This window comes from Vicugna pacos, chromosome 19 (assembly GCF_048564905.1).
Source record: "Vicugna pacos chromosome 19, VicPac4, whole genome shotgun sequence".
NCBI classification, from domain to species: Eukaryota; Metazoa; Chordata; class Mammalia; order Artiodactyla; family Camelidae; genus Vicugna; species Vicugna pacos.
The window spans coordinates 39,132,339-39,145,496 of NC_133005.1; the positions used below are offsets into that span (position 1 = coordinate 39,132,339).

At 42.7% G+C, this 13,158-nt stretch overlaps 1 protein-coding gene and 1 long non-coding RNA gene across 23 annotated transcripts in view; one reads left to right on the forward strand and one right to left on the reverse strand.

The window, feature by feature from the left end:
- Positions 1-13,158, forward strand: part of TSHZ2 (teashirt zinc finger homeobox 2) — a 911,650-nt gene that overhangs the window by 596,516 nt on the left and 301,976 nt on the right. The window lies entirely within an intron of this gene.
- Positions 1-13,158, reverse strand: part of LOC140687462 (uncharacterized) — a 38,962-nt gene that overhangs the window by 13,625 nt on the left and 12,179 nt on the right. The window contains exons 3-4 of the long non-coding RNA XR_012061827.1: positions 3,476-3,681; positions 1,459-1,605 (exon numbers count right to left, since the gene is read on the reverse strand). This is a non-coding gene — a long non-coding RNA (uncharacterized lncRNA). The remainder of the gene's footprint in view (positions 1-1,458; positions 1,606-3,475; positions 3,682-13,158) is intronic.

Consider the following 13,158-nt stretch of genomic DNA (forward strand, 5'->3'; position numbering starts at 1 on the left):
ACAGAGACAGAGACAGAGAGTGCAAAAGGAGAAGACACCAAGCCCTGAGGAAAGCCAGTCTTTAACGTTGTAAAGGAGAAATGAGCCTCCAAAAGACACAGGATGAGCTTTCAGAGACGTTGGAAGAAAGTCAAGATCAGGGTGATTTTGCAGGTAGGCAACAAAGAGAAGAGAGTGTTTCAAGAGGGAAGCAGCAATCCATTCTGCCAAGAGGCCAGAAGGTGCAAGCTGAGAAGTACCCACCAGACTCGGCGACGCAGAACGCGGGGGCACATGTAGCAAAAGCGTTCTCAGTTAGCCCAGTGGGAGGAGAAGCCAGATTGGGTGGGGGGTGGGTAGACAAATGGGAAGTGAGAACTGAGGACAGCAATGTGGACAGGCCGGACTTCCAGACTGCAGTGCGTCTTAGTGCTGTGGTACCAGAACAGTCCTGTGTGTCGGGGACACAAAAAGGAAATATCTGGGAGGCAACGTCTCCAAGGGTCCGGCTGCCAGGTTTGGTCGGTGCCAGGTACTATTGCAAACTGTTGTATCGCGTGCCATATGCCTAACAGTGTGAATGTCAACTAGGCCCTTGCTGGTAATTAAGTGATCATAATTATACAAATGAAAATTACCCCTTGGTGAGTGGTGACTCTATGCCCTGTACCATGCTGACCACCTACCCACTCTCTCTCATTCATTAATCCCTCGTTACAGAAGGAAGAGGTGACGCCTACAGAGGTTGCATCAAGTGTCCAAGAGCTGTGAGTGGGGCCGTGATCCCGATCGGTCTGGTCCCAAAGCCCGAGTCAACCGTTAGGTTCATACAGTCCCTTCTGGTTGGCGTTGCCCCGTGAAAACTTACTGCCTAGTTAACTGGAATTCTGACTGAACTTCCAAACTCGTTCCACTTACCTAATTTGATAAGAAGCATCAAGACTTGAAAAGCAATTACACAGAATGATTTGAATCTTAAACGAGTTAATATATCCAGCGCTCTTATAGTGCCAGACAGACAGAGTCTTGTGTAGGTGTTTCCTATTATTACTTAGTAAAAGGCTCTGGAGAGAAATCAGGCTGGCCTTCTCCAGGGCTAATCAAACATTATGAATAGCAACACTCATTTCCCCCCTCCAAGGGCAGCTGAATTCTTGCTTCTTACAGAATAGTTTTCAGCTTCTACTGAGGGAAGAGGATGCTGTTTCCTGGCTTTGTTCTTAAACTCTTTACAGGAAGTGATACTGTTGTCGGCAAGGGCAGAAGCACAATGTGAAAACATTCAACAAACACATAAGGTCCTCTATTAACACCATGGGCGAGCCCTTTAGAGTCATGGCATTTTTGCTGACCCGGGGAAGCAAAGAGATCGGCCACCCGTCTAAGTCTGCCCACTTTGAGTTTGGGATTGACTTTGACCCCAGTTTAATTGAGGTAGCCACGGAAATCAAGGGACGACACCACTTCTTGAGTACCTACCATGTGTTTACCAACATGAGCTTATTTAATCCTTAGAACATAGTCCATCCTGCTGCCATCTGCTTCTGAAAGTAGGAATGTGTTCCAGTAGGGCTGGTAGACTTTGATCACCATGGGACTTTTGCACTTGGGTGTATGTGACTTCATCTATGAGAAACAGGAGGCGGGCACAGAAGACGGCACCCTGCTGAATCAAGCCACACAAACATACCCGAAAGGCAAACAGGCACCCACCTGGCACCTGCCAGCTACCTCAGTTCACCAGGTGTGTTACAGGCCACACTCATCCCTATCTGGTCTTACAACTTCTTACTACATTTTCAGACAACCCACCTCCCACCACGTCACAACACCTCCCAGCTGCAGCCCTCCCAGCTTCCATGTTTGTAAATCTTTTTTGAGGTAAAGTGCCACATTTGTCATGGTATTTATGTATTTTTAAACCATTTAACATGTGCAAAGCAGCGCTACCATTTTTATCAGGTGCCTGTCTTTTTTTATTATTTGCTACTGAACTGAGCATTGTTCTCCTGAGTCCATTTTTTCCTGCAAGCTCTGTGGTTTTTATGGTGCAACCTGAAATAGCATGGTTCCTTTTAGAAACACCCATATGCTGTATAGCAGAACTGACTTATAAGGAAGAGTGGAGCAAATATTACTTCTATTTCTTCTTCCACAAATAATAAGAGAAAGAGAAGGCGAGTAACTCACCCAAGGTCACCCATCACCGACTCCGTGTTTGTCTAACTCCATCGCCCACTTACCTTCCACCCTCTTCTCTCACCTCCCCTAACACCGCTGAACAGCTTCCAAGCATGTTAAACTGGACAGTCGTTGCAAACCAGCTTCAACATGATGAAAATAAAAGTCTTCCAGGAAGACCTTATTTTAAGATGACCCACACAAGTGTTTGAATCACCTATGTATTTTTAAAATCAAGTAGGTAATCTCCTTTGTACATGCTAAATATGTCGCGTGCTGCTCGCACGTTAATAAATTTTTCTCATTTGTGAGAGTTACTGAGTAGAGCAAGCGAATTGTTTTACCCAGTAGGTGGTGGAGCAATAATGAAGACGCCTCGTGATTAAGTAGAGTTGGAGCCTCTTATCTTTCTCACTGAGTGGGAGGCACCATTTGTAGTAAAAGTAATTACCTGTGTAGAACACGCTGATTGCATCAAGTATCTACTATATGCCACTAAGATAGTCATCTCAATTTTAGAGCTTCTTAGGAGATCTTCATTTGATGTTAATTTTACATTTTTTAGCATTAAAGAGTACATTATTTTTGGGAAACACTATGTTAGCTGGACTAACTCATTTTTTAAACCACTTAGAGGGCTTCTTGTACCCTGGTTATTCCCTCGTAAATGGCCTTTTCCCCAAACGGCAGTTCCAAAGAGCACACTGAACAACAAAGTTGGAACTGATAAGCTATTTAAGTGTTAAAGAATCTGCTTGGTAAGGGTTGGTTTTACAGTGGGGTTGAAAACCCTGTGCTTTCATCTAGGAGAGCACCGAGTCTATTATGTAAACCTGGTGGGTACTTAGGGCCGTAATTCCTAAGAAATTGTCCACGCCAAATCTTGTTAAACGTTGTAGTGGATAGTTGCGTTAAACTTCAAATTCTTCTCTGAGAGGAATATGAGAACCAGGGTGTGCTTGATTGGACTGAGGCAAGGCCAGAGATAGGACAGTCGGTGGTGGTAACCCAGGAAGGAGCTCAGCAGAGGCGTTCCAGAGGCCAGAGCACGCTCTCCACTCTTCCAGCTGGTGGGCAACATCACCACAGCCTGCGCCCTACCTTCCATCTGTAAAATCAGCAGATCAAACAGATTTCCCGTCTACGTCCGAATTTCCGTGCAGGCGTCCAGCTAAATTCCTTACTGTTTGCATTTACAGTGAGGAATCTTAGCAATAGCCCTGTAATTAATTGCACACTATGCTTTTGTGTTTGTCAACCTGCCCCTAAATGTGTTTACCAACATTATAGGCACTTGAGTAACCCCCAAAATTACCTTCCCTAGGCAAGTGAAAAAGACATTCGTTGTAAGCCTGGCATGTGGTACTTAGCCTTGTGGTTTAAATTTTGGAGCTTCATGTTTGTATTGGTTTGGTCTGTATGACCAAGGTTGGTCGTCCCTTGTTTACCGTGTCCACTTTCCTTTTTATTGCTGCCCATGTCAGAAAACCCAAAGATGACTATCAGACGCGATGAGGTTACCTGATGAAGAGAACAAACAGGTTTCAAAGTCAGAAAAACCTCCAGTTTGCAGTGGTTATCTTTAAGAAAGAATGGGATGTTGCTTCAGTACCTTTTTTTTTTTTGTAGCAACTTTTCTTACCTTGCGACCTGAATTTTTTAACCATAAGCATTTATTACCCTTTTTTCTACTTTTGTTATGTAACATCTTTTGATTTGTCTCAGGCGAAATCATAAGCTTGCCTTATTATTATGTTGCTCTCTAGACTTCCCTGATTTAAAAAAAGATTAATAAAATATCATTAAAAATTAAATAAGGTAACATAAGTAAGGTTTTTTTATAATGCCTGCCACAGAATAAACATTAATCAAATTGATCACAAGTAATAATATGACCTCCATAACTATGAAAACCTACAACGCAGGAAGAGCGAGGAGCGGTGTGATACGCAGCAAGTGCTCTAAAGATGCTCAGCCATTCTGGTTAATTTCAGGCCCTGGAATCATGAGGAAGTGTTTATATATTGGTTAAATTGCTTTATGAAGAACTGCAAAGAACTCAGAATTATTTTTGTGCTGGTATTACACTGTATTAAAGGGTGTTTAAAGCAATTTGGACATATAAGTGGACTTAGGTATTTTTTTCCCCTTTTCCACTGAGATTTTCACTATTTTGCATTAGTTATTTTGAGATGCAACCTAAAAATATGTCATTAGCTAAAAACCTAATGAAGCTGCTGTCTGTGCAGAAGACAAATGACAAATTTGTTGATTCAACTACCTGTTTGGTTAGTGAGTTGCATCCTGATTAAAGATGAGCGTTTGTGAGCAAGATTGACTCTTAATTTCATGCTTAATTTTCTAAACTTATTGATCCTTTTCTTTGTTCTTATTTATTTATTCCTTTGTTCACACTGATGCCCTCCCTTGGTTTCCTTCCGTCCTTCCCTCAAGTATCTAATAAGCACCTCTTCTGTATTTTAAAATCAGAACTCAAACTCAGTTCAGTCTTTTCAAGCAAGTATCTTTGACCAAGACAAAGAGTAGCGCTTGAACTAATATTTAGCTTTTGCTAAAGCGATTTATTGAGAATGTAAATTACCGATTTTTGTCACTATAAACAGTAATTACCATTTACTAGATATTTTAGATCAAATGAAAGTTGTCATCGTTCTGGACCTCAGTTTGCTTCCCTCTAAAATGGGATAATAATTTCTACTTCATCATATGTACAAGGAATTTAATCGTGTGCTAGTTCACAGTGGGTTAGCTAAGTGGTGATAATAGATACTTCACCATCAGTTACAACTTTTCCTCGTCATGGAGAACCTGAAATATGACTCAGGCTATTGGTAAAAGAACGGGCAAACAGATTAAGGAGTGGCTAGATAGGGGCAGTGTCTTGATTCCTAAAATAAGACAAAACCTGGGTGTTCAGTGCTGTCCTCTGTTGAGCACTTGTTCACGTCCTAGGCCCCATGTCAAGTACTTTATATCCATTATACACTGGGTCTTACTTTATGATCCCCATCTTAGAGATAAGGAAGAAGGCCCCTGAGAGAAGGCAAGGACTCGCCCCAGGATAAGCAGCCAAGCTCACGATCAAACCCACGTGGTCCTGAGCTCATGTTCTTAATCACTACGTTCCCTAAAATTCAGGGGCAGAAGGTTTGACTGGCTACAAAGTTATGCCCATTCTTGAGTTAGGGCTCCTTAAATTCTCCTTCAGAAGCCCAAGTTCAGCAGAAGGCTGAACTGGCAGTGGTAGGGATTCAGGAACCCCAGCTACAGGATTGAACCACAAGGCGTGCAGACCTTCGCAAGGGCTTCTCCATTCATTTCTCCAGCTAAAATGAATCAGAACAGGTTCCTCTGAAGGCCTGGGGTCACTTTGCATGTGGCCCAGGCTTGTGTCTTAGTCAGTTTGGGCTGCTATAACAAGTAACCATGAACAGAGTGGCTCGTCAATAGCAGACATTTATTTCTCACCATTCTGGAGGCTGCAAGTCCAAGATCATGATGCTGGCATGCCTGGGTTCCAGTGAGAGCCCTCTTCTGGGTTGCAAACAGCCAACTTCTCGTTGCATCCTCACATGGTAGAAAGAGGGTGAGCCAGCCTCTTCCCACAAGGGCACTAATCCCATCACAAGAGCTGTGTCCTCATGATTTAATCACCTCCTAAAGCCCCCCCCCTACCTCCAATTACCATCATACTGGGGATCAGATTTCAACATGTGAATCTGAGGAACACATTCAGTCCATGACACTTGGTCTCCAGTTCTTGATCCTAACTTCTCAGTCCAGCACCAATATCTTTGCAGGGAGGCTATGTCTTCTAGTCTCTTGTCTCTGTGGTGGTCAGGTTGTGGTGGGTGCCTTGTCTCATCAGGGTTCTTTGGATGATAAGGAAGGGCGACCCACCTTAAAGGAGAGTGAGCAGTAACAACTAACAAGTGCCGGAGGAATGGATGGGGAGGAAGCACGAAGCAGGGAACTGAAGGGATGATTGAGCTGGGCGGTACGGCAGGTGGGACCCCCGTCTATCTCTGTGGGTCTTGCCTTTGTAGAACTTCGGTTCTTTTCCTCAGCCTTTCGTTCTCTCAAGATCTCCATCTCTCCATTCAGGCTCTTGGACTTCTCCTTGCCGAAGGTTTGGCTCTTTCTGGGTGGTCTACTTTCAGTCCAGTTTCTGTGGTTAAGGTGGAGTCTCTCGGGCCGTAGAAGAAGGTGGTTTTGGAGAAAGGAAAGTATAGGCTCAACAGATTATCCCCAAATGCGTTCGTTGTATTTGTTCTTTGTAAGTGATTGTTGGAGGCATTTCCCGTCAGGAAGAACGTATTACAGGGCAGGTGAACTGCTGCGAATGGCCCGGTCCATCCAGTAGGAGAATGAAACAGCTCCGTTCCCCCAGGCAATTATTGATAGGCAGTCCTTGCTTTGCATGGTGCTATGTTAACTGAAACTCACGTGTGTTGGTACCATGTCCTCATTTTGCCTAGTTCCACCATCACTGAGATGCCAGGCAAAGTGAGGGCTGCCTGTATTCAGTACTTACTTCGTGACAGTCTTTCTTCTAGGAGCTGGGGTTCTAACAGGGAACCAAATAATCAAATATTTCTTCCTTCGAACATTTACTTCAAGTACAGTATAAAGAAGATAGATAGATAGATAGATAGATAGATAGATAGATAGATAGATAGATAGATAGATAGACAGACAAAGGAAGGAAGGAAGAAAAAAGAAAGAGAAAGAGAGAAAGAAAGAAACAAAGAAACAAAGAAAGAAAGAAAGAAAGAAAGAAGAAGGGAGGGAGGGAGGGAGGGAGGAAGGAAAGAAAGGAAAAAACAAAGTAAGGATATGGTAGAGGAAGAGTCGGGGTCAGAGTGGAGGGTCAATGTTAAATGGCATGGCCAGGGAAGGTTCTGATGAGAAAGAGATCCACGAGTACACACAAAGGAAGTGAGGAAGCAAGCCATACGGATATCTGGAGGAAGAGGATTCATGAGACCAGAGCCTCACATGGGCTAAACCTCATGTTCTTTTCTGAGAAATAGTTTCAAATAATGAAAAGAATTGAGCTCAACTGGAAAAGGGAAATTCTTTTGTCCAAAATCAGATGCTCATCCAAGTAAACAAGTGGATCTCTTGGAAATATCGCTTAGAGATCCTTCAACTCCCCAGGCCAAACCCAAACATGGCCTATTTGAGTGTAGAGTTTTCCAAGCATGGATAATTGCTTACAAAAGTGGTTCACTCACACCAGTCACTGGGCAATCTCTATAGCTGTTTATGAGTTACACATCTTGGATCCTTGACCCAAATTACTGATTCTTTAGTTCTGACTTTTGGCTCCCTAGGACATGGACTTCCTGATGAAGCCCTCAGTCTCCAGGTATTGACACTTTTTAAAGATCATAGATTGAGATTTTAATTACATCATGGGTCCCCCTCCCTCTGCTGAGTGAGTATACAGCCTAATTCACAATGTGCTTCTGACCTATGTCTCTTATAAATGAAGATTCCAGAACTGAGATGTGCCAGGACCTACAGCTCTCAATAAAGTTTTTGGAAGGGACTTTTTGTTTTCTTATATGTATTTTAATGGCTTCTTCTGGCTGTTTAGAGACAAAATGTAGTAGGTCCATTGATTCAACGATTGGCAGACCTAAATGACCATAACGTGTTATCATCGGATTGGCTGCAAGTCCCCATCTCTTCTGGCTAGATTTACCTGAAGACAGGTAAATCCCTTTGGCATTTGGCTTGGCTGAAGTCTTTGTACCTGCCATGTTGATAATAGGCCACCTCAGTAATTTTTGGTAAATTGAGCTCCAGGAAGAGGAACAAAATGCATCTCTCCTCCCGCCTTTTCTCAAGTTGCTCCCTCTGTCTGGCATTACCTTTTCAAATTCACTTCAACCTCATCCCCTCTTGGAAGCATTCCATGACCCGATCTAGTCCAGCTGAACTGGGCTTCCGCCTCCTTTGTCTGATAAGGTCCTGGACATGGTTCTGCTCCATGTGCCTCGTCTCCTAGTGCTGCAATTCCTTTATTCTCTTAATCTGTTTCCTACTGAACAGTGAGCTTCTTAAGGGCAGGTCCTGGGCCTTAACTTCGATTTATTTAAAGTTTTTATCAGGAATTTAGTATGTGCCAGGCTCTGGATTAGACTCTTGAAATTCAAAAGTGAAAGACAAACACATTTCTGTCCTCATGGAGTTTACAGTCTCCTGGGGGTGGACAGACATTGAAGAAATCATCACAGCAGGAAATTGCAATGATTCTTTTTTTTGAACCTATGAAGGAAAAATTCAAGGCCTTACAAGGGCTCTGTGTGTCTCTGTCCTTAGATCAGTAGCAAAGAATTGGCATTAAGTGAATGTTTGATTTAAACAGAATTGAGGATACCAATTTTAACCCTTCGTCTTGCTAGTGTTAATGCGCCACAGTTTGAAGTGCCAACCTATGGATGCCTTTGTTCTGCCGAATTGACAACTTTGCCCCCAAAGTGCAGATGAGTAACTAAATAGATATTTTGTTTAAGATTTCTGTCTAAATGGAGATTTTATGGCTTTCAGAAACCTTTAAAACCTTCCCTTTCCCCGGGGGGAGTTCCACTGCGGATTGAGGTACGGCATTTTTTTCCATGTCTGATTTATGTCCAGCAACAGTTTAGCTTCCATAATTAACTGAAGACCCTGTCTGAGGAAGAGAATGTTCTGGAATTTCCGGGGCCCATGGATTCCATCCAGAGTTGCACACAGCAACTCAGAGCCTCCCCCGCTGCCACTCACCTAGATCAGCGTGTCCAGTCCTGTTTGTGAAACGTGGCTAGTCAGCTTCCAGCCTTATCGGGAGCCCTGAGTTCCAAGGATAGCAATTAGGTGGCGGTGCGTTCTCCGCCTGGCTTGGGAGGGGCTGGCTGAAGCCGCGCATCAGAGCAGCGGCGCCTTGACCGCGGGGAGAGCAGCGTGACGCTTTCTGTGGCTTTGCCTCGGCCTCCTGCTCTCGGCCCTGGCGCCCTGCGGTCCACTCTGCTCCTCGGTGATACCTTTTTAAATCTCCCCATTATGTTCAACAGCTTGTCAGCTGAGAGTTCAGGCTCACAAGATCATGTCCAATGGGCCAAAGTGTCTAAAATAAACGTAAGCTCATAAAACATACATGGCACATCTATGGGGCCCAAGCAAAGCCCACGCGAAGGGAAAAAAAAAACTAAGTGAGCTTGTTTAACCCGGCAGTGACAGGTCTAAGGATGGGAATTTTTTTTTTTTTTTAAACAGAGTTCTTTCAACTTCCAAGCAGGCAAATAAGTTGAAAAGGGAAAATAGGATTTTGCCCCATAATAGAAAGTGATGAATCTGGATTTTTCCAGGGCTTGGAGAGCCAGTCTTCATAAATCCATTCATTTATTCAACACGCCTTTAAGGAGCAGCTGATACATGCCAGGCACTGTGCCTGGCACTGCTGATAAAAAAATTTTTTTAAGATTTTGAATGTAAGTTTTATTTTAAATTTAAAGAAACATTAAAAATAACCATTTTTTAACAAATTCTATCAAAGACTTAAAACATAATTTAGGAATGTTAAACATTAATTTTTAATTCAAAATAATGATATTTATGAAATACATCCTGGTATTGGCCAATGTGAAGTTTACTTAAGGCTAGTATTTTATATAAGCTTAACCCTTAGTCCTTCCTAAAATTCAATGATTATGACACAACTTCATAAGCTTAAGCAAGTCTTTTATGTAATACGCCGCACAAAATACAAAACATTTATGCTGACAAGGAAATTATTAAAATGTATATAAATTACACTGCAGGACTTGATTCAAACGCTGTCTGCATAAAGACAGATGCATTTCACCTTAGAAAGCATGCATGCACGCAAACCCAGTCGAACAGAGATGCTATTACATTCTTTTATGATTATGTTACATAGCAAACAGCAAGTTTATAAATGTCACTCTATTATGTATGAACTGAAAGAAATATATATTTCTTTAAAATGTCCTTGAAAACCCAGGAGAGTGGGATGTGCCTACGTTAAGTGACTAAAACACTTTTGTCCTTAAAGAGCCCACAGCCCGGCTAGGGAGACTGACATTAACCATTTAAGCAAAGGAATATGATTATTCAGACAGAGATGAAAGCTATGAAGATCACGCCAGATCGCAGGATGGAGGGTCGTCTGAGAACTCTCTGATAAGGCGATGTTTAGCTGAGTCCCAAAGAGTGAGAATCAGCTTCGCAGACAAAGAGCAAGAAAGAAACCTTCTGGTCAATGGAAAGAACGCAGTGCACAGACCCTGCTGAGGGAGGCTGGAGGACCCCAGGGGTGCAGAGAAGGCCACTCTGTCTAGGGTTAGTGAGCTGGGTGGACGGAGGCGGGGCAAGGCCACTGGAGACGGGTGTGCTGGTGTTTGGTTGCTGTGTTACAGAATAGGAGGTTCCTTCCCGCTGGAAGAATTTAAGCGGCCAAGTGCAGTCAGAACCAGGGCCTGGGCTGCCACGGAGGGCACCTCGGTAAGGCTCAGGCTTCGCTTCCCACCTGCCCAAAGGGCTGAGAACCAATGGCTTCTGAGGGACTCCAAGCCCACAAGCACAGGTGCACTTTGGGTGGCTTCCTCAGCTTCTTAAGATAACGTGTGGCAATTATTTTGCCTTGGATTTGCAGAGTAAACAAAGGCTTTGTGGAGCCTCAGGGCTGAGGTGCTAAGTCCCGAGTGCTGTGTTTGCACACTCCCCAGAGGCGCAGCGTGGGCTCCCGCCCGGCTTCCCCCCACTTCTCGTTTGCTGGTTTGTTTTAAACGTGTCATGTTTTTACATAACAAAACACGCCTGCACACTTGATACCATTTAATATTTAATTCAAATAAAATGCTTACTATATCAAATAAAATGTTTACACGTATGAATTTTTATATCCCCTCAGGAGAGTCTTTTGGAAGATACGCGAATTCTTGGTAGTACGCAGTGGCATTTTCAATGGTACACAGTTAAACTTCTTAACAATTTAATTGGAATGTTTTTATTTTAATGTGTAGTGTTCGTGTAAAATGAGGGCCAAATCAAACCGGCAATTTGGTAGCTATTATCGCTAGGTTTTCACTGTCAGTTCTGATATAAAATTTGTTGTTCAAATACATTTATTTAAGAAGCGAGTTTAGGGGAGAAAGATACAGCTCAGTGGTAAGAGTGCCTGCTAGGCATGCATGAGGTCCTGGGTTCAATCCCCAGTACCCCCATCAAATAAATAAATAACCAAACCTAATTACCTCCCCCACCAAAAAATAAATAAATTAAAAATATTGAAAAAGAAGTGAGTTTATCTAAAGAAAGAATAATAAAGAAAGTACAGGAGGTACTCAAATAATAGCAACACCGATGAAGGAAGGGCGGATACACTGAGGTTTGTAAGAACCAGTATGGTCATCTGGCATTGCTCTTAAGTTTGTTAACTCCCTCCTAGTTTTTTATCTGATGTCACACTGAGCGCAAAGCCACACATTCAAGTTGCTTTGCTCAAAAGGTGATTTACATCTTTTTTTATTTTTACATTTGCCAACTACTTAAATCTTCCATATTCTCATTTTTCTCATCATTTTTTGCAATATGACTACATTTTAGGTGCAGAGCTAACTTCTTTGGACGATCCATTGATTTCCTTAACTTGGATTTTTGCAAAAGCAAAAACATCGCAACTCCCTCTCCAGGAGGACCTTGTGTTGATGTAAACACAAGATTTCCACCCAGTGTGGGTAAAGCACTTCATTATAGTGTAACTCGGACCTTCCAAGAGTAAGCTGAAAACAATGCTTCTATTGGTTCACCAGGGGAGGGTCTTTTGACGCGAGTTCTAATCCTAGATAGAGGGACCTTAGAACTGGAAGCCAACCTAGTTACTCTTCTATGTTGTCACATCCATTTTGTCGATATGTAAACTGAGTCAAGTAAGCATCAGCTGAAGTTTCAGCCCGAATTCCAAGCCAGCACTCACTCCCCACCTTAGCCCTAGTACCAGATGGCATTTCATCAGTCAACACAAATCGTTTTGTATTAGCTGTTGATTCTGAACTGTTTGACAAAGCGAGTATGTGGGTTGCTAGTGTATTTTTCCCTCAAGACAGCCTAACAAACAAGGCATTACGTTGGGGGATAAACATTAGCCATGGGAAAAGGAGATTTTATTCCCTGGTAGGATGCTGGCTGTCACATGCTGTGTCATTAGTTCCTTCTGAAACACTTTTAGGAAACATTTCTCTCCCAGTTGTAATTTTGATATTGCTGTATTTTTTTAAAGTCATCTTTAAGTCCTAAGTAAAAATAAAATAAAATGCTGCATGAGAACAGAGGGGGGAAAAATCTGAGAAGCAGTGGTAAAAATGACATTCTGGGAAAGTGAAACTGAAGGTAAAATATCTTAGTCATCTCATTTTCAGTTTGGACATCCTTCTAGCAAGAATGAGCTTCATGCCCTCATAGCACAGACCAGGGTTTGGCAAATTTTTTCTATAGAGAGCTAGATGGTGTGTATTTTGGGCTTTGCAGATCATATGGTCTTTGTAGCAGTTAGTCAGCTGGAAAGCAGCTGTAGGCTATGTAAGCAAATGGCTGTGACTGTTTTTCAATAAAACTTTATGTACAAAACAAGTCGTGGGCCAGATTTGGCTCCTGGGCTGTACTTTGCCAACCTATGAAATTCAAGATAATAGTTTGACCCTTGGAATCATGCAAACCTGGGCCGCATCAGGCTCTGCTGCTTACCACCCATGAGAACCTGGTTATCTTAATGTCTCTCTCAGGTCATCAGTTTCTACTTTTGCAAAATGAAAATAATTATAGAGCCTCCTCCCTCCAGTGGGTTATTGGGAAATATACTGAGTAATGCTCGAAGCGACCAGCACAGATCTGACACAGTAGGTTTTCATCCAGTGTTAGATGCTGTGTTGCTGTGTTGCTGTGGTTGTTGGGTTCAAAACTGTTCCCCAT